This window comes from Pristis pectinata, chromosome 3 (genome assembly GCF_009764475.1).
Source record: "Pristis pectinata isolate sPriPec2 chromosome 3, sPriPec2.1.pri, whole genome shotgun sequence".
In the NCBI taxonomy this organism is placed as follows: domain Eukaryota; kingdom Metazoa; phylum Chordata; class Chondrichthyes; order Rhinopristiformes; family Pristidae; genus Pristis; species Pristis pectinata.
Genome location: NC_067407.1, coordinates 104866918 through 104884408, shown reverse-complemented (window position 1 = coordinate 104884408; position 17491 = coordinate 104866918). Strand labels below are relative to the sequence as shown.

General features: G+C 39.5%; 1 protein-coding gene across 16 annotated transcripts in view; it reads right to left on the bottom strand.

Moving 5' to 3' along the window:
* The window catches only part of nrxn1a (neurexin 1a), a 1334105-nt gene that overhangs the window by 295802 nt on the left and 1020812 nt on the right, over positions 1-17491 (bottom strand). The window lies entirely within an intron of this gene.

The window sequence follows — 17491 nt, the reverse complement described above, 5'->3', positions numbered from 1 at the left end:
CTCTATTTTCATTTACAATCCACAGGTGATGTATGTTTCTCAGTGAAAGAGTAGATTACATATCTGTTCAGCACAAGTTGGATTTAAATGTTAATGAAAAGAATTCTATCTACTTGGTCACTAGTTCCAGGATTTAACCACTGCTCCTGGCATTGCTACTTTGCCTTGTGAGTTCCCTACTCCAAAATCTATTACTAATGATAAAAGAAATCGCTATATTTGAGTATCACACACAGAATGCTGGAGGACCCAAAACCCAACTCAGACCTGAAATTTCAGACCCAAAACAGCGACTGTTTATTTCTCTCCATATATGGTGACTGACCTGCTGAGTTCCTCCAGAATTTGGTGCATGTTGCTCCAGATTCCAGCATCTACAGAATCTCTTGTGTCTCTGTTATATTTGTGTAACTAGTGTAAACTGATGGCAAACTGAATTGGGTTTTATCTCATCTTAGATCCACAGTGAAACACTATCTTTGTCAACAACAAAGCAAATTTCATTTCAAGTACAATCTATGGCCTAGTCACTAATTGTTCCTTTATTTATTTAACAAATTTTTCTTGACTATTTGTTTCAAAAGGATCAGTTTCAGATAAGCACAAGTTCTTTAGATTCCCATTAAAACTGAGTTAACAGTATGTTACTGACATTATTATTTACTTGTTAGAAATCCACAGTATTGTTCAACACAACTAGGCTTGATACAAATACAGTAAAAATAGGCCCAAAATTATGAATTAATCTTCAATCATTTTCCAGTCCTTCAATGGCAATATAACAAAGAGAAACCAATAATGTAAATAAAAATCATATTTAAGGGAGATGGGAATCAGGTAGAAGATCATCCATGATCTTGTCAGATGACGGAAAAGGCTTAAGGGGTCATGTGGCCTAATCCTGTTCTTATTTCTAATGTTCTTACAGGATGTAGGAATGACAAAATTCATAATCTGAAAAACATGAGACCTTAAGCCTTATTTCTTGATCAAAGAATGTTCTGATGTTATTGTCAGCTTGACTCTGTGAGAACACTTTTGCCTGAGTCAGAAGATTATAGACGACTCCCTATGGGCTGAGGCTGGGCTGGCACTTCTGTGCAAAGCTGACGAGTGCGGCTTTGTCAGAGGTGTTACATCACAGATAAAGTGTTGAACCAAGGACCCATCTGGCTTTTCAGATAGATGTAAAAGTTCCCATGGAAATATCAACAGAGCAGGTACTCTTTAAATGTTCTGGCCAATATTTTGCCCATCGCTCACATCACAAATAGCAGAATTACTGGTCATTGCTTCAACACTAGGAACTTGCTTTGTGAAAATTAATTGCCCACCCAAATCATTTCACGAAGAATGATCATACAAATTATTGATGTCATGTCACTAAAGAGATAGTTGGTAGATGACCAAAAGCTTCCAAGAGGATGGTATAAAAGGGGGAAGGAGAGTTGAAAACACAGAGAGATGAAGAGAGGGAATCTAGAACATAGGATCTTGCCAGCTGTTACTGCCAGAAATGAAATTTGAGTTTGGACAGATGAGCAATGTTTTGTATTAGAAAGAAAGAGGAGATTGTAGAAATAGGTAGGGGTGAAAACAGAGAGAGATTTGAAAGCAAGGATGACAAATTCAAAATTCAGGGGTGGTGAATGATCCAGATAGTGTAACTTTAGATGAGAGCAACAGGGTATTTAATAATTTCAATAATAACAATTTCAAGTGGCTGGATAGGAATGCAATATGTAGACATTGTTAGAGGTAATGTCACATATGAAGGTTTAGGAGTAGATGAGTTGAATTATGTATCTAACAGATCAGGCTAGTACAGGAGTCGTCCTTCACTAAAGGACACTGGCATTGTGATAATGACAGGACCCTAGTAAACCAGAAGTATGTTCTCATCACTCAGAGGATAGAAATCCAAACCTCACTATTACAGTTTGAACCTTTGAATTCAGACTCTAAAAAATATCAAAATTAAAAGCTAACATCAACAATCATGAAGATTTTTTTTAATTTACGAAAGGTGGTTCGATTAGGGGAAGAAACTTTGCTTTGTGCAAGGTATGACTTGAACATTGGAATGCTCTTGATGCCCATTAAATTCAATTTTACTACTCGCTCCACGATGCCACAGCTGATGAAATGTTACCTTGATATCAAAGGCAATCACTCTCACTTCACCTCTGGAATTGAACTTTTTGGTCCAAACCAGAACCTAGGCTGCGATAAGGTTTAGAGCGAAGTGGTTCTGGTGAACCCGAGGTGGGCATTGGTGGACAGGGTACTGCAGAGTAAATACCACTTGATTGTACTGTCTTCAGGCATCAGCAAAGTGATGGAAGATGCTATCGACAGCACAATGAAATGCATTCAGTGCTCTCAGAATTTCCTGACATTATGTGGAGCTAATCAACTTAACTGAAGACTGCCTTCTGTCATAGTGAGGCTCCCATTTGCCACTTCTTACCAGAGTCTGTACCTTTATAGAATTGTCCCAGGTACACATTTGATTTTCATAAATATTCCTGATATTCAGGCAGGGAATTTTACCTAGAGGTTTAAAGACCTTTGGGTTGATCTTGCTGAATGGGTCCACTGTCTGTGCTTGCCACTGAAATGCATCAAGATCTGTTGGCATTCTGATAGGTATTCCTCATGTGGTGCAATAGAAGTCATGAAAAACATCTTTATCATTGTGCTCTTTGCATCTGATTTGTAAGTTTCCAGATGACACGAAAATTGGTGAATTGTGGATAGTAGGGAAGGTTGTTAAATGATACAGCAGGATACAGATCAGTTAGGAATATAGACGGAAAATGGCAGATGGAGTTTAATATGGAAATGTGTGAGGTATCCTATTTTGGAAGGTCAAATGCAAGAGGAAAGTGTACAGTAAATGGCAGGACCCTTAGGACCATTGATGTGCAGAGGGATCTTGGAAAGCAAGTTCATAGCCCCCTGAAAGTGGCAACACAAGTAGATTGGGTGATAAAGAAGGTAAAGGGCATGCTTGCCCTCATCAGTCAGGGTACTGAGTATAAAAGTCTGCTTATCATGTTACAGCTCTGTAAAACTTTAGTTAGGCCACATTTGGGGCTGCAAAGAAAAAAACTTGCCCTGCAAATCTCCTTTAAACTTTACCCCTCTCACTTTGAACCTATGCCCACGTGTATGTGACCTTTCCAGCCTGGGCAAAAGACTCTGACTATCTACCTCATCTCTCTGCCTCTCATAATTTTATATACTTCTGTCAGGTCATCCCTCAGCCTCCTGCACTCCAATTTCCCCTTATAGCTCATACACTCCAATCCAGGCAGCATCCTGGTGAACCTCTTCTGTACCACCTTCAAAGCCTCCACACCCTTCCTATAGTGTGACAACCAGATCCATACACAATACTCCAAATATGGCTGAACCAATGTTTTGTACAACTGCAATGACACCCAACCCTTATAGTCAATGCCACGGCTGATAAAGATGAGCATGCTATATGCCTTCCTCTCCACCCTGTCTACCTATGCTCCCATTTTCAGGCAACTATATACTTGTACTCCAAGGAGTCTCTGTTCAACTATGCTCCCTAGGGCCCTGCAATTTACAGTGTATGTACTGCCCTGATTTAACTTTCCAAACTGCATCACCACAAACTTATCTGAGTTAAATTCCATCTGCCATTCTCACTTTCCCAGTTGATCCACATCCTGCTGTAACCTTAGCAACCTTCTTCATTGCCCACTATACCACTAATTTTGATATCTGCAAACCTGCTCATCATGCCACCTACATTTTCATCCAAATCATTGATATTTACAACACAGGACTCAGAACTGATCCCCATGGCAACAACCTTTCCCTCAATGTCAGCAAAACAAAAGAGCCGGTCATTGACTTCAGGAAAGGGGGCAGTGTACATGCACCTGTCTACATCAATGGTGTAGAGGGTTGAGAGCTTCAAGTTCCTAGGAGTGAACATCACCAATAGTCTGTCCTGGTCCAACCATGTAGACAAGAAAGATCACCAGCGCCTCTACTTCCTCAGGAGGGTTAAGAAATTTAGCATGTCCCCTTTGACACTCACCAATTTTTATCAATGCACCACAGAAAGCATCCTATCTGGATACATCATGGCTTGGTATGGCAACTGCTCTGCCCAGGACCACAAGAAACTGCAGAGAGTTGTGGACACAGCCCAGAACATCACGGACACCAGCCTCCCTCCATGGACTCTGTCTATACTTCTCACTACCTTAGTGAAGCACCCAGCATAATCAAAGACCACACCCCTCCAGGTCATTTTCTCTTCTCCCCTCTCCCATCTGGTAGAAGATACAGGAGCCTGAGGGCATATACCACCAGGCTCAAGGACAGCTTCTATCCCACGATGATAAGACTATTGAACGGTTCCCTTGTACGGTGAGATGGACTCTTGACCTCACAATCTACCTTGTTTAACCTTGCACCTTATTGACTACCTGCAATGCACTTCCCTGTAGCTGTGATTCTTTACTCAGTATTCTGTTATTGTTTTCACCTTGTACTACCTCAATTTGCTCTGTACTAACTCAATGTATCTGCACTGTATAATGAATTGATCTGTACAAATGGTATGCAGACAAATACCAATACTTCACACCTATCTGAGTTAAATTCCATCTGCCATTCCCACTTTCCAGTTGATCCATATCCTGCTGTAGCCTTAGACAAACTTCTTCATTGCCCACTATACCACTAATTTTGATATCATCTGCAAATCTGCTTATTATGCCACCCACATTCTCATCCAAATCATTGATATTTACAACACAAGGCAACAGAGGACTCAGCACTGATCCCCATGGCAAACTTTTCATCACCAGTTTGTGAATCTAATATGCCCTGGATGGTACTGAGATTTGTTAAATAGTTATAAGTCAGATGAACTGACTTAAATCACAGCAGTCATAATAGGCAGGCACAGTAGTATAGTGGTTAGCTTAACGCTTTACAGCGCCAGTGACCGGGGTTCAATTCTGGCTGCTGTCTGTAAGGAGTTTGTACGGTCTCCCTGTGTCTGTGTGGGTTTCCTCCAGGTGCTCCAGTTTCCTCCCACATTCCAAAGACGTACGGGTTAGGAAGTTGCAGGCATGCTACGTTGGTGCGGGAAGTGTGGCGACTCTTGCGGGCTGCCCCCAGAACACTCTACGCAAAAGATGCATTTCACTGTGTGTTTCAATGTACATGTGACTAATAAAGAAACCTTATCTTAAATTGTTTCAATCTGATTCTGAAGTCACAATGCAGAAGGTTGTGGTTGGTAGGGATGGTGGAGAGAGCACAGATGGTGGAGAGGTCAGGCAACAATAACTACGTGAATAGAAAAGGTTATCACATTGTCATTCCTGCCTGGAGATGGTCTATTTTTAACTTTCATCGTATGTTTTAAACGCAAAAGAGAAAAGAATTTTAATAAGCAGCTCCAGACAATCATAGAAATTATGATGTAGCATCATTTAAAAATTGTATAATTATTCCTGGTTAGAACTGAATTGTATTGTTCAGGCTTGATCAGCTTTACCCCTAACTTTTTGATGATTCTGAACTACATATCTTTTTGCTGAAAGGACCTGCCCCAAACCCTGAAAAATAACACTTTGGTGCTATTCATGCACAATAATGTCGGAGACTGATTCTACTTCAATTCTCAAAATTTCATCTTCTTTCCCCAAGAGAACTATACAGTATTAGGCCAACATAGTTCAGGAAAGCACTTTTTCGAAAAAACATTTCTTTTGTGCAAGCATCATAACATCAGAAAGAAAACATGATTATTTTACTAGGTCAAAAGTGAGCTGTTATGATCATAATTCTAAAGGTTGGACATGATTTAAATACATGCACGACAAATGTCGCTGATTTATCCTATTGCACTGCAAACCCAATGTCACAGATTTAATATTTTCACACTTTATTTAGTTTAGATTAAATTTTCTTATCTCATTGTTTTGACAACCACTGCCTGATGTTGCCAACAAGAACAAAGGAGATTGTATTGATCATTTCAGTTCCTAACAACCTAAATAATGAATTATTAAAAATAATAAGGTAGCAGATTCAGAATAAACTTAAACAAGAGAAATAGTTCTTCAGCTGCCTTAATGTTGTATGTAATGCACAAAGATTTCCAATATTAGAGCCTGGTCTTTTCACGACATACATTTTTCCTTCTGGCAGACAAGATTTTTTTTCTTCATGCTCATTACGGTATTGTGAATTACTCTGCATAATTACCCTGACTTCTAAATTTTCTCTTCCACATCTGTAATAATCAAGAATATGGTTACCAGTGTACAGCATACATCTTAAATTGCAGAGAGCTGCATTAAACTCACAGTCTCCAAGGAAGGAACATGCAGGCTCAATATCATTTGCTGTGTATACTATTGCATAGCAACCTGCAGTTCCTAGCATCAGCATTGTAGATTTAACAATGGATACCATTTATGTGGCTATAATAACTTTTAAAAGTATCCTTCTTGGTAGATAGTTTATACAAAAAATGATTCATACTTGGTTGAAGGAGAAAGTCCAAGGTAGTTAACACTGATTTTAATTCATGGCTCAAGGGACCATTAATAATACGAAAATTATGAAATAACTCCTTCCAATATTAACTGTATACGATAAGCAAATAAGATTGGAATGCAGGTTTTTAGGATCCACTGCTGTAGGTAATGATAAAAATATTCTGTCATAACTGAAGATTTAATTAATCTATTTATTTTATTCTTGTAAAGCAGCATCTGCTCCTTAAACCCAATGCCTACCACTGTTCTTCACAAATAAAACTATTTACAAAAGGTAAATTTGGCCATCTGGGAAAGACATCTATTCAATAAATGTCTAATAACTGAGAAATTTCTTTCATGTGCCCTCAAGGACTACCAATAACTCACTCCACGGTCCTCCTCGCCCCACAATCTGAGGTTGCAGAATTCCAAAGAACTTCATTTCTCAATCTTTATTAGTCATCCATCTGTGATATTAGATTAGCTTGTTTTTTTCTCTCTGTCTCTGGGAGTGGACGACATACCCAGCCTAACCTGCTGATCTGTCCTCTTGCTTTGCATTTTGCAACACACACATTCTTTTGTCTTAGTTCTTTTGTCTACACTCTCACTCTCTAACTGCTCCCATTCGCTCATTGACCAGATAACCTTGTTTACAGCATATCCCCTTTGTCACCTGGTTTTACCCAATTGGAGACACCTCCCTCCCCCACCCTCTCTACAGCTTTACAAGCTTCTTTTCTCTCCTTTTCAGTTCTGAGAAAGGATCTTAGACCTGAAACGTTGACTATGTTTCTCATCCCCCAGATGCGGCCTGACCTGCTAAGTATTTTCTGTTTTTGAGATTTATGAGCTCAAGCTTATGGTTGGAATTGAATTCAGATATTTGGATTTAGGAAGAAGACTGCTGCCAATGAAGGCAAAAGACCTCCTGAAACTTCCAGGATGAAATTGTGCTCAGTTTGTAAGTTATATAACTTGAACTCTTTGGAGAGATATTTTCCCATCTTTTATTGCTAATTTCATGACAGATTGTATCTAAATAAATCACTAACATGCCATTCTCAAAGATAGTGGGGTCCAGCATTGAATTGCTAAAAGTAAAGGATGCAGCATTCACAATATGCTATGCCAGAAATGAAAAACAGATGATCTATCTTGCCTTCCTCCTGAAATCCCTACCATTACAGAAGCCATCCACCAGCCAATCCAATTCACTCCACATGGTATCAAGAAACTGCTGAGAGCATTGGATAGATGAAAGGCTACTGGACCAGGCAACATCCTACATGTAGTCCTTAAGACCCACGCTCCAGAACTAGCTGCATCTCATGCCAAACTTATCTGGTATACAATGTGGAAGATTGACCAGATATGCCCTGCTCACAAAAAAAACAGTATAAACCCAATATGGCTTTTTATTGCCCAATCATTCTATTTCCAATCATCAGAAAAGTGATGGAAGCTGTTGTTGACACTGCTATGAAGCACCACTTTCTCACCAATGCCCAATTTGGGTTTTACCAGGACAACTCAGCTCCAGATCTCATCACAGCCTCGGTGCAAATATGGACAAAGGGCTTAATTCTTGAGCAGCATTGAGAGTTACTGCCCTTGACACCAAGACAACATGTAATTGAGGATAGCATTAAGGTGCCCTGGTAAAACTGAAGGCAGGGGACATTGATGAAAAATAACTTCAATGACTGGAGTCATACCTTGCACAAAGGAAAATGGTTTTGATTGTAATGAGTTAATTATCCCAGTCCCAAGATATCAGTGCAGGAGTTCCTCAGGGCAGTCTCCAATGCCCAACAATTTTCAGCAATCAAATGTCTTTCTTCCATCACTAAGTCAGAAATGGGGATTTCTCTAATGATTGTACAATGTTTAGTTCCACTCACAACTCTTGAAATGAAATTACTCCCGCTGATGTGCAATAAGACCTAGACAACAATATCAGTCAGGGACTGATAGGTGACAAATAACATTTCATGCAACAAAAATGACAGACAATGACCATCACCAATAGAAAGAGTCTAACCACTTCCCTTGACAGTCAATGGCATTGCATCATCAAGTTCCCAGCATCAATATGTTGGCAATTACCACTGCCCAAAATTTCAACTGGATTAGCCACATCAATACCAAAGGTGATCAGAAGTTGGAAATCCTTCAGCAAGCGACTCAACTCCTGACATGCCATGGCCTTACCAGCATCTACAAAGCACAAGTCAGGCAAACGAAGGATTATGGTGCACTTGCTTGGATGAGTGCTCAGAATGTAAGACAGTCCACTTGGTTGGCATCTCCTCAACCACTTGAAACTTTAATTGCGTCCACCACTGGCACACATTGGGTACATAGTTTACCATCTACAAAATCAACTGCAGTCATTCGCCCAGGCTGCTCCAACAGCACCTCACTAACCCATGACTTCTGTCACCAAGGACAAGGTCAGCAGCCACATGACAGACAGCACCACCTGCAGATTTCCCTCCAAGTCACACACCACTCTGAATTGGAAACATGCAAACTTCACACAGACAATAACAGAGGTCATAATTGAACCGTGGTCATTGAAGCAGTAAGGCTGCAGTTCTACTAGCTTCACCCACGTGACACCCCAAAGTATGTCATTGTTTTAGATATTACTAATGGAATTGTGGCCTCCACTATATTATCACCAGGACCAGGTATCATCTGAGTTAATAACCATGACAAGCAATATATGCCATCAATAACATTATTCCCAGATCACACTGTCATGGCAAGCTGCTTGATATCAGAAGTGTCTCTGGTAGCTAGGGCTGGTTACATATTAAATGAAGAATTAAATTAATGCAAAAGATGGTGACAAATGGTTGATATCCATTTAGTAATTGGAAATGTGTATAATTTGATTTTAATCTACTGTATATCACTCTATTATCCTGATTTAGAGTTGCTGTGAAGCAATGTTGAATACACATCAATAGATTTAAAAATAAGATCAATGGCTCTAAGTAGAAGGTAACTATTTTCTCTTATCCTTAGAATTTTAGATTTCATTTTAACAATTCCCTTTGGTCAGTCTTTGATGTGGTCTAACTATTGATGAATAGACACCTCCTTCATTGTTCCCAATGTAACATTGTTATAAAATTTTTGATGTGAAGCAATATGGTTGAAAGTTTTTATATTAGTTTAAATGAATGCTGTTCCCATAATTTCCAAAATATATAGCGTTTGGTCAAAATATCAAATGCAGCTTTCAAATATGTATATATATATATATATATATATATATACACACACACACACACACACACACACACATATATATTTTATTGTTTATCAGTGGAGAGGGACGAGTGGACAAAGCAGTCACAGAGAGAGCAGTCCCTTCAGAAAGCAAAGAGAGGAAGTGAGTGGAAGATGTGCCTGGTGGTAGGATCCCATTGGGGGTGGTGGATGTTGCAGAGAATGAGGTGTTGGATACGGAGGCTTGCAGGGTGGTAGGTGAGGACAAGGGGAACCCAGTCCCTGTTATGTCAGTGGGGGGAGGGGTTGAGGGCAGACATGCGGGAGGTGGAGCAGATACGGGTAAGGACAGCATTGACCGTGATGGAAGGGAAATCCCGGACACATCGATTTCTCTAACTTCTGGTAACTCCACCCCTTCTTTTCCTTCCCCCCCACTCCTTTGTCTTCCTTTATTCCTATGGCTGCCTTATCCCACATTGATGACCTGCCCATCTCCTCTCCTCCCTTCCCCTATTCTTTATACCATGGTTTACTGCCCTCTCCTACCAGATTCCTCCCTCTTCAGCCCTTTGCCTCTTCCACCTATCACCTCTCAGCTCATTACATCTTCTCCCCCTCCCCCACCCACCTATCCCCTCTCACCTGGACTCGTCTATCACCTGAACTCACCTATCCTCTGCCTGCGTGTGCTCCTCCCCTTCTCCCCACCTTCTTATTCTGGCTCCTGCCCTCTTCCTTTCCAGTCCTGATAGAACATAGAAAACCTACAGCACAATTCAGGCCCTTCGGCCCACAAAGCTGTGCCGAACATGTCCCTAGCTTAGAAATTACTAGGTTTATCCATAGCCCTCTATTTTTCTAGGCTCCATGTACCTATTCAAAAGCCTCTTAAAAGACCCTATCATATCCGCCTCCACCACCGTTGCCAGCAGCCCATTCCATGCACTCACCACTCTCTGAGTAAAAAACTTACCCCTGACATCTCCTCTATACCTACTCCCCAGCACCTTAAACCTGTGTGCTCTTGTGGCAACCATTTCAGCCCTGGGAAAAAGCCTCTGACTATCCACATGATCAATGCCTCTCATCATCTTATACACCTCTATCAGGTCACCTCTCATCCTCCATCGTTCCAAGGAGAAAAGGCCAAGTTCACTCAACCTGTTTTCATAAGGCATGCTTCCCAATCCAGGCAACATCCTTGTAAATCTCTTCTGCACCCTTTCTATGGCTTCCACATCCTTCCTGTAGTGAGGCGACCAGAACTGAGCACAATACTCCAAGTGGGGTCTGACCAGGGTCCTATATAGCTGCAACATTACCTCTTGGCTCCTAAATTCAATTCCATGATTGATGAAGGACAATACACCATATGCCTTCTTCACCACAGAGTCAACCTGTGCAGCTGCTTTGAGCATCCTATGGACTCAGACCCCAAGATCCCTCTGATCCTCCACACTGCCAAGGGTCTTACCATTAATACTATAGTCTGCCATCATATTTGACCTACCAAAATGAACCACTTCACACTTATCTGGGTTGACCTCCATCTGCCACTTCTCAGCCCAGTTTTGCATCCTATCTCTGTCCCGTTGTAACCTCTGACTGCCCTCCATACTATCCACAACACCTCCAACCTTTGTGTCATCTGCAAACTTACTAACCCATCCCTCCACTTCTTTATCCAGGTTGTTTATAAAAATCACAAAGAGTAAGGGTCCCAGAACAGATTCCTGAGGTACACCACTGGTTACCGCCCTCCATGCAGGATATGACAAGTCAACAACCATTCTTTGCCTTCTGTGGGCAAGCCATTTCTGGATCCACAAAGAAATGTCCCCTTGGATCCCATGCCTCCTTACTTTCTCAGTAAGCCTTGCATGGGGTACCTTTTCAAATGCCTTGCTGAAATCCATATACACTACATCTACTACTCTTCCTTCATCAATGTGTTTAGTCACTTCATCAAAAAAGGGTCTTAGCCCGAAAAGTCAACCATTTATTTCCCTCTATGGATTCTACTACTCTTCCTTCATCAATGTGTTTAGTCACTTCATCAAAAAAGGGTCTTAGCCCGAAAAGTCAACCATTTATTTCCCTCTATGGATGCTGCTTGACCTGCTAAGTTCTTCCAGCACTCTTAGTGTATTACTCCATTCAAGTGTACTTTTATTGCCAATAAGATATCTTTACTTGTCACATGTACATTGAAACACAGTGAAATGCATTTGCGTGAAGTATTCTGGAGGCAGCCCGTGAGTGTCGCCACGTTTCCAGCGCCAACATAGCATGTCCACAACTTCCTAACCCGTACGTCTTTGGAATGTGGGAGGAAACTGGAGCACCCAGAGGAAACCCACGCAGACATGTGGAGAACGTACAAACTCCTTACAGACTGAGGCCGGAATTGAACCCAGGTCGCTGGCACTGTAATAGTGCTATGCTAACCGCTACACTACCGTGCCTGCCCAACACTAAAGTGCCTGTCCAATCTTAACTTAATTGCAGATGGAATATTGTAGTTGAGTACCAATGTGCCGACCATGATAAATGTTTTATATCTTGCAGAGAATAATGTAAATCAAAAGACTGCAGATGCTGTAATCTGGAGCAAAAAACAAACTGCTGGAGGGACGTGCAACACCACTCGGCAGGACCCAAAACATCGATAATTCCTTTCCCTGCACAGATGCTGCTCGACCTGCTGAGTTCCTCCAGTGGTAATGTAAACTAATTGCGAAATGTTTTGTTTTCTTGATTGGGATGTGTGTAAATTGTGACATTCAACCACGTGAAATTGAAGTGCCACATGCCAGTGCCAATTTCTATTTAATAATTTGCTTTCAGCAGGCACTTACTAATAAGTATTAACTAAGCATAGACAGGTTGGAAAAAACTTTTGTCATATTTGAATTTACAGAGTTCATTAAAGTAGCTCAAAATGGAATAAAACAATGAATGTTATTAAAATTTTAATAGGATTTCACTATTATATAAAACAATGTGCATTACTTATGTGGAGAAGTCATATTTCGCAATAAAGGATGATTAAGAGTTATTATTTTCTTGTCTCAAGTAAATTTGTGAAGTTTAGTTGTGGGACATTTCTCCTTGTTCAGCTATTAAAAAGTAATATAAATGCATTTAAATCCTTTCAGTGGAAACAAATTACATCAAGCACTAGTGGTGTTCCACATACTTGAAATGTGACATGTTAAAATTGTTTCCAGAAATATTTAATTTGGGCAACAGAGTAGTGAAGCGGTTGGCACTGCTGTCTCACAGCTCTGGATACCCAGTTTAATTCTGACCTAGGGTACTGAGTGTGTGTGGAGTTTCCGTATTCTTGCTGTGAATTTCTGCCAGATGCTTCGGTTTCCTCCTGCTTCCCAAAGATAAGTTGGTAGACTAATTGGCTATGTAAATTACCCCTTAATGTATTCAAAGTGACAAAGGAATCAAAAGCGAGTTGACAGACATATGACGACACGTAAGTTGTAGGCTATAGGGAAATAGGATGCAGGAATGGAACAGAGAAGTTTGTTATGTTGAGAGCAAGCAAGAACCTGATAGAGCAAATATCCTCCTCCTGGGTTGCACTAAGGAAGATTGGTAGCTACATAAAATTAAAGACAGACAGCAAGTAATTGACGTGATACTGCTTCCATAATCTACAATGACCCAAAATTTCCACAGACTGCCTCCATTTACCTCCACAAATGCATGGGAGAAAGTTTCAGGTAATTTTCAGTTTTTTGACTGAATTAATTTTAAATGTATTGATTTTTACTGTGAAGCTTTCTTGCATTTCCATATAGGAACTCACTAATTAGGTCAAAGCAGGCTTTGTTGAGGAAGTTCTTTTTGGGAATTTGATCAAGGTAAGATTATGTTTTGCAGTGGCAAGCTGCTCCAAGGAAATTCAAGGCCAATACTTTTTAACAATTCAGACATTATGTTGTGTAAATCACACTTCTGTTTGCAAGTTAGTCAAATATTGAATGCAGCAGTGCTTTACTGATGTTAAATGGCCTTTGAAAGAGTGTTTGCTGACCAAAAATGTGTTTGACCTAGAGACCCTGAGTTTCAGCACAATCAGCAAACTTCTCATGTACCTAGGGTTGGTGGAACTTCCTCAGATACATTTGTAAAGAGATTGAAATCTTGAATATAATGATGATGTTTTATTCTCATCAACCCTCTAATAAATATACCCATTGGGAGACTGGTGAGATGAGCTTGCAAAGGGTGGATCGGGGAGAAGTTGGTGGAACTACCTGTGGAATTTCTAGAAAAGTCAATTGACAGCAATCCTGGTTACAAGTTCTAGGGAACTTCTGCTGGGTTACAAGTCCCCTTCTGCAACGGAATCATTTCAAACTCTTGAGAAAAGGTTTAAGCTTTTTTAGTATCAATCTATTGGTCACAACAAATCTCAAAGATATTTTAAATAATTTGAAATTATCAATTGAATATCAGCAAAGTCTGATTGATCATCCCCTATTTATTACATTTGCTTCAGAAAGTCTTAAAATTAATTCTTATTCCTCCAATATTTGTTTTTTCTATCTCATTGTAGTTATCCTCCTTGCATAATTACACTGATGTCAAATATTTACTTACGTAAATTGCATTTAATTTGTAAAATCTGAATATTCTGCTTGTGGACTACATCGTTGCTCTTCAAATGGCATAAATTGTGATTACATTCCTTGTAATGTTTAATTAAATCAACCATTATTCTGTTTGATTTTTATTTTAAACAAAGAGAACCAACAGCACTTTGGTGGCATGCATTCAGTAAGATTAGGAACTGGTGGTGGTGGTGGTGGTTGGGGGGAGGTGGGGGGATGTAGGGGCAGGAAGCAGTGGTGGTGTAAAAATAGGGAGGAGTGAAAGTTTGGATGGACCAAAGCTGAGGCAGAGAGAGTTGCACATGATGAATGGCTAGGAAGGATTTTGTTCCAGATGGTAGAACTGTAGGTATGCATTTGGCAATGAAAACAAATTGAATAGGTCCAATAAACTTTGAAAGAATATTCAGTAGGCAAATAGCCATTTGAACCAGGAGGGAGTAACACAGCCTGTATTGCTCTGGGATAGAGAAGATGTGGACCTACGAGTTGTGAATTCAAGTCAACTAGTGCTTTGTTATACCTTCTTAGCATCAGAGTACAACCTAAAGCATGCAGAAATGTTGTAGACAGACAGACAGATTTGCAGGTCTTGCAGCAGCTTTCATTTCCTCAGCACATTACAAATCACTTTATAGCTAATCAACTACTTTTTGAAGAGCATTTAATGTTGTAATATAAGAAATATGGCAGAGAATTGTACATGGCAAGCATACACAAATCAGAAATTATAGATTTCACTCCGTATTCATCTATGGAGAGTTATACCCGAGGTTGATTCTGACCACAAAATGTTCATTTTGGGAGGGCCTTGATTCATTACATTTTTCCACCCGCAAAGCACGGCCCCCCCCCCCCCCCCACCCCCAGACGAGACCTGTTCAAGTTTTTTTTTATATACAGTCTGGATGATAATGCTTATCTTGACCTGTGGTTTCTGCAACTACCTAGAGTAGGTAAATTTACACTGTTTGCTCTTTATACTAGCTACAGAAAAGATCTGCAAGTTCAACAAAGCCATCATTAGAGCAAAGCACCAGGTCTTCTGAATGAAGTGGGCAGAAATAATAGATTTTAAAGTGGTGTTGACAGAATTTTTATTCCAGCAATAACAAGCAATGCTCTGTGCATGCAAAATGTTACCTGAGTACAATGTTACATCGATTTATTCTGTTTATTCCTTAGTAAAATTGCATGCTGTCATATCAATGTGGCTAATGTTTGCAAATTAGGAACCTAACTCATTGTGGAACCAGCAATGAAAATTACAATTAAAGCAGAACAAGCTTTTTTTTTCCCCCAGAAATAAAGCTGTATGTTTGCACCAATATTCCCCAATCTGCATAGCTCTTGCTATTCTATCAGTACACTGCACCTCCCAAACCTGTGATCTCCACAACCTAGGAGACGGGCTTTGGGTGCATGGGAACACTGCCATCTGTGGGTTTGGCTCCAAGTCATACATCATGCCCACTTGTGAATATATCATTGTTCCTTGTTCATCACTAGATATAAATCATGGAACTTCCTACCCAACAACATAGTGGGAATACATTCACCAGAATAACTAAAATTGTCTTGCTGGCAATGCCCATGTCTTGGAAAATGAATAAATTAAAAGAAATACATATATTTTTTAATAAAAATAAAAATTGATCAGCAGGTCAGGTAGCATCTATAGAAAGAGAAAAAGATAAAAAGGGAAGAGTTATTCTGTTCTTTTCCCCAGTTCTGATAAAGGGTTTTTGACCCAAAATGTTAACTCTATTTCTCATCACACAGATGCTGACTGATCTGCTGGGTGGTTTCAGCAGCATTTTCTGCTTTTATTTCAGAATTCCATTTTCTGCCTTTTTTTGATTTTCATTCAACTTTTTATTTTCAACCTTTTGCAACATAATTGATTTTAATCAAATGATAAAATGAATTCAGTCATGGGCTCACTGAGCCATGACGTCAATTTCTTATATTCTTATTTACCCTTAAAACTAAAGGTAAAAACGTGCATGTTCAATGACAGAAAATAATTAAATGCTAACGTTAATGAACATAGTGACCATCAAAGCAATCTACCCAGCTCTTATTTTCCCTGTGGTCGATAGATCCTGCTCTTCCTGTTGGTAAACTCACTGCAAGCTGCCAGACAGCATTTTTGATTGTTCATTACTGATGCTAAAAATTGATGACATGTCATGGCTTATGATGTTTGATAGGGATTAGTAAACAGCAATGTTTGATCATTTTCTTTTCAATTTTAACAAAATAAATTTCCACTAACCTGCCTTGTGATGAGACCAGTTATCAACAAGTTAGAATCATAGTTAGCAAATGACAAAATTAGGTTGATAAGTCATCACCCACAGAGCTGATTTGTATTTTAATAAAATGGAATCTCCCTGGTTGGGCATTTTTCTTTTGTAAAGACATTCTTGCATTTTATTATTTTTGTTGCTTAATCATTTCCAATTTATGTCTAATTATGTTTTAGTGGATAGATAAGATAAATAAAATTTTGTTATCAGTGGTTCATATTGGTTAAAAATATGCAAGGTACATCTTTCCCTGCAAGCTTCATTCTTTTGAAAATCTATTCTCCAAGCAAAATTAGTACTGTTCTGCTGTAAGAAAAAATGTTTTTGCTTTTAGAATCATCTATATTCATCTCTGAATTGCATCTCCACATTTCTGGATTTTGTTAGATCATTATGAAGTAGTATTAAGAAAGTAAACATATTTACTAACGCAAAAATGCATTGAACAGAAGGCAGGCGGCAGCAACCGAGTTGGCAAGATATTTCCGTGATGCTTTATTACCATTACCCATGCAATGCAGATAACAATGCAAACAGCTGAATGCATTGAACAGTAAAACATATGTGCAGATACATATCTATTTATATTACAGTTCTATAGAAACAAAAATCTGTGCTTTCAAATATTTTAAACACCTTATTTAAAGACTGGAGAATTGCTCAAAGTTGTGCTTGAAACAAGGGAAACCTTGGTCTCTATCATTGTTTGTTCTCCTGTCACGGCATGGGTAACAGTTATTCAAGGAGCTTG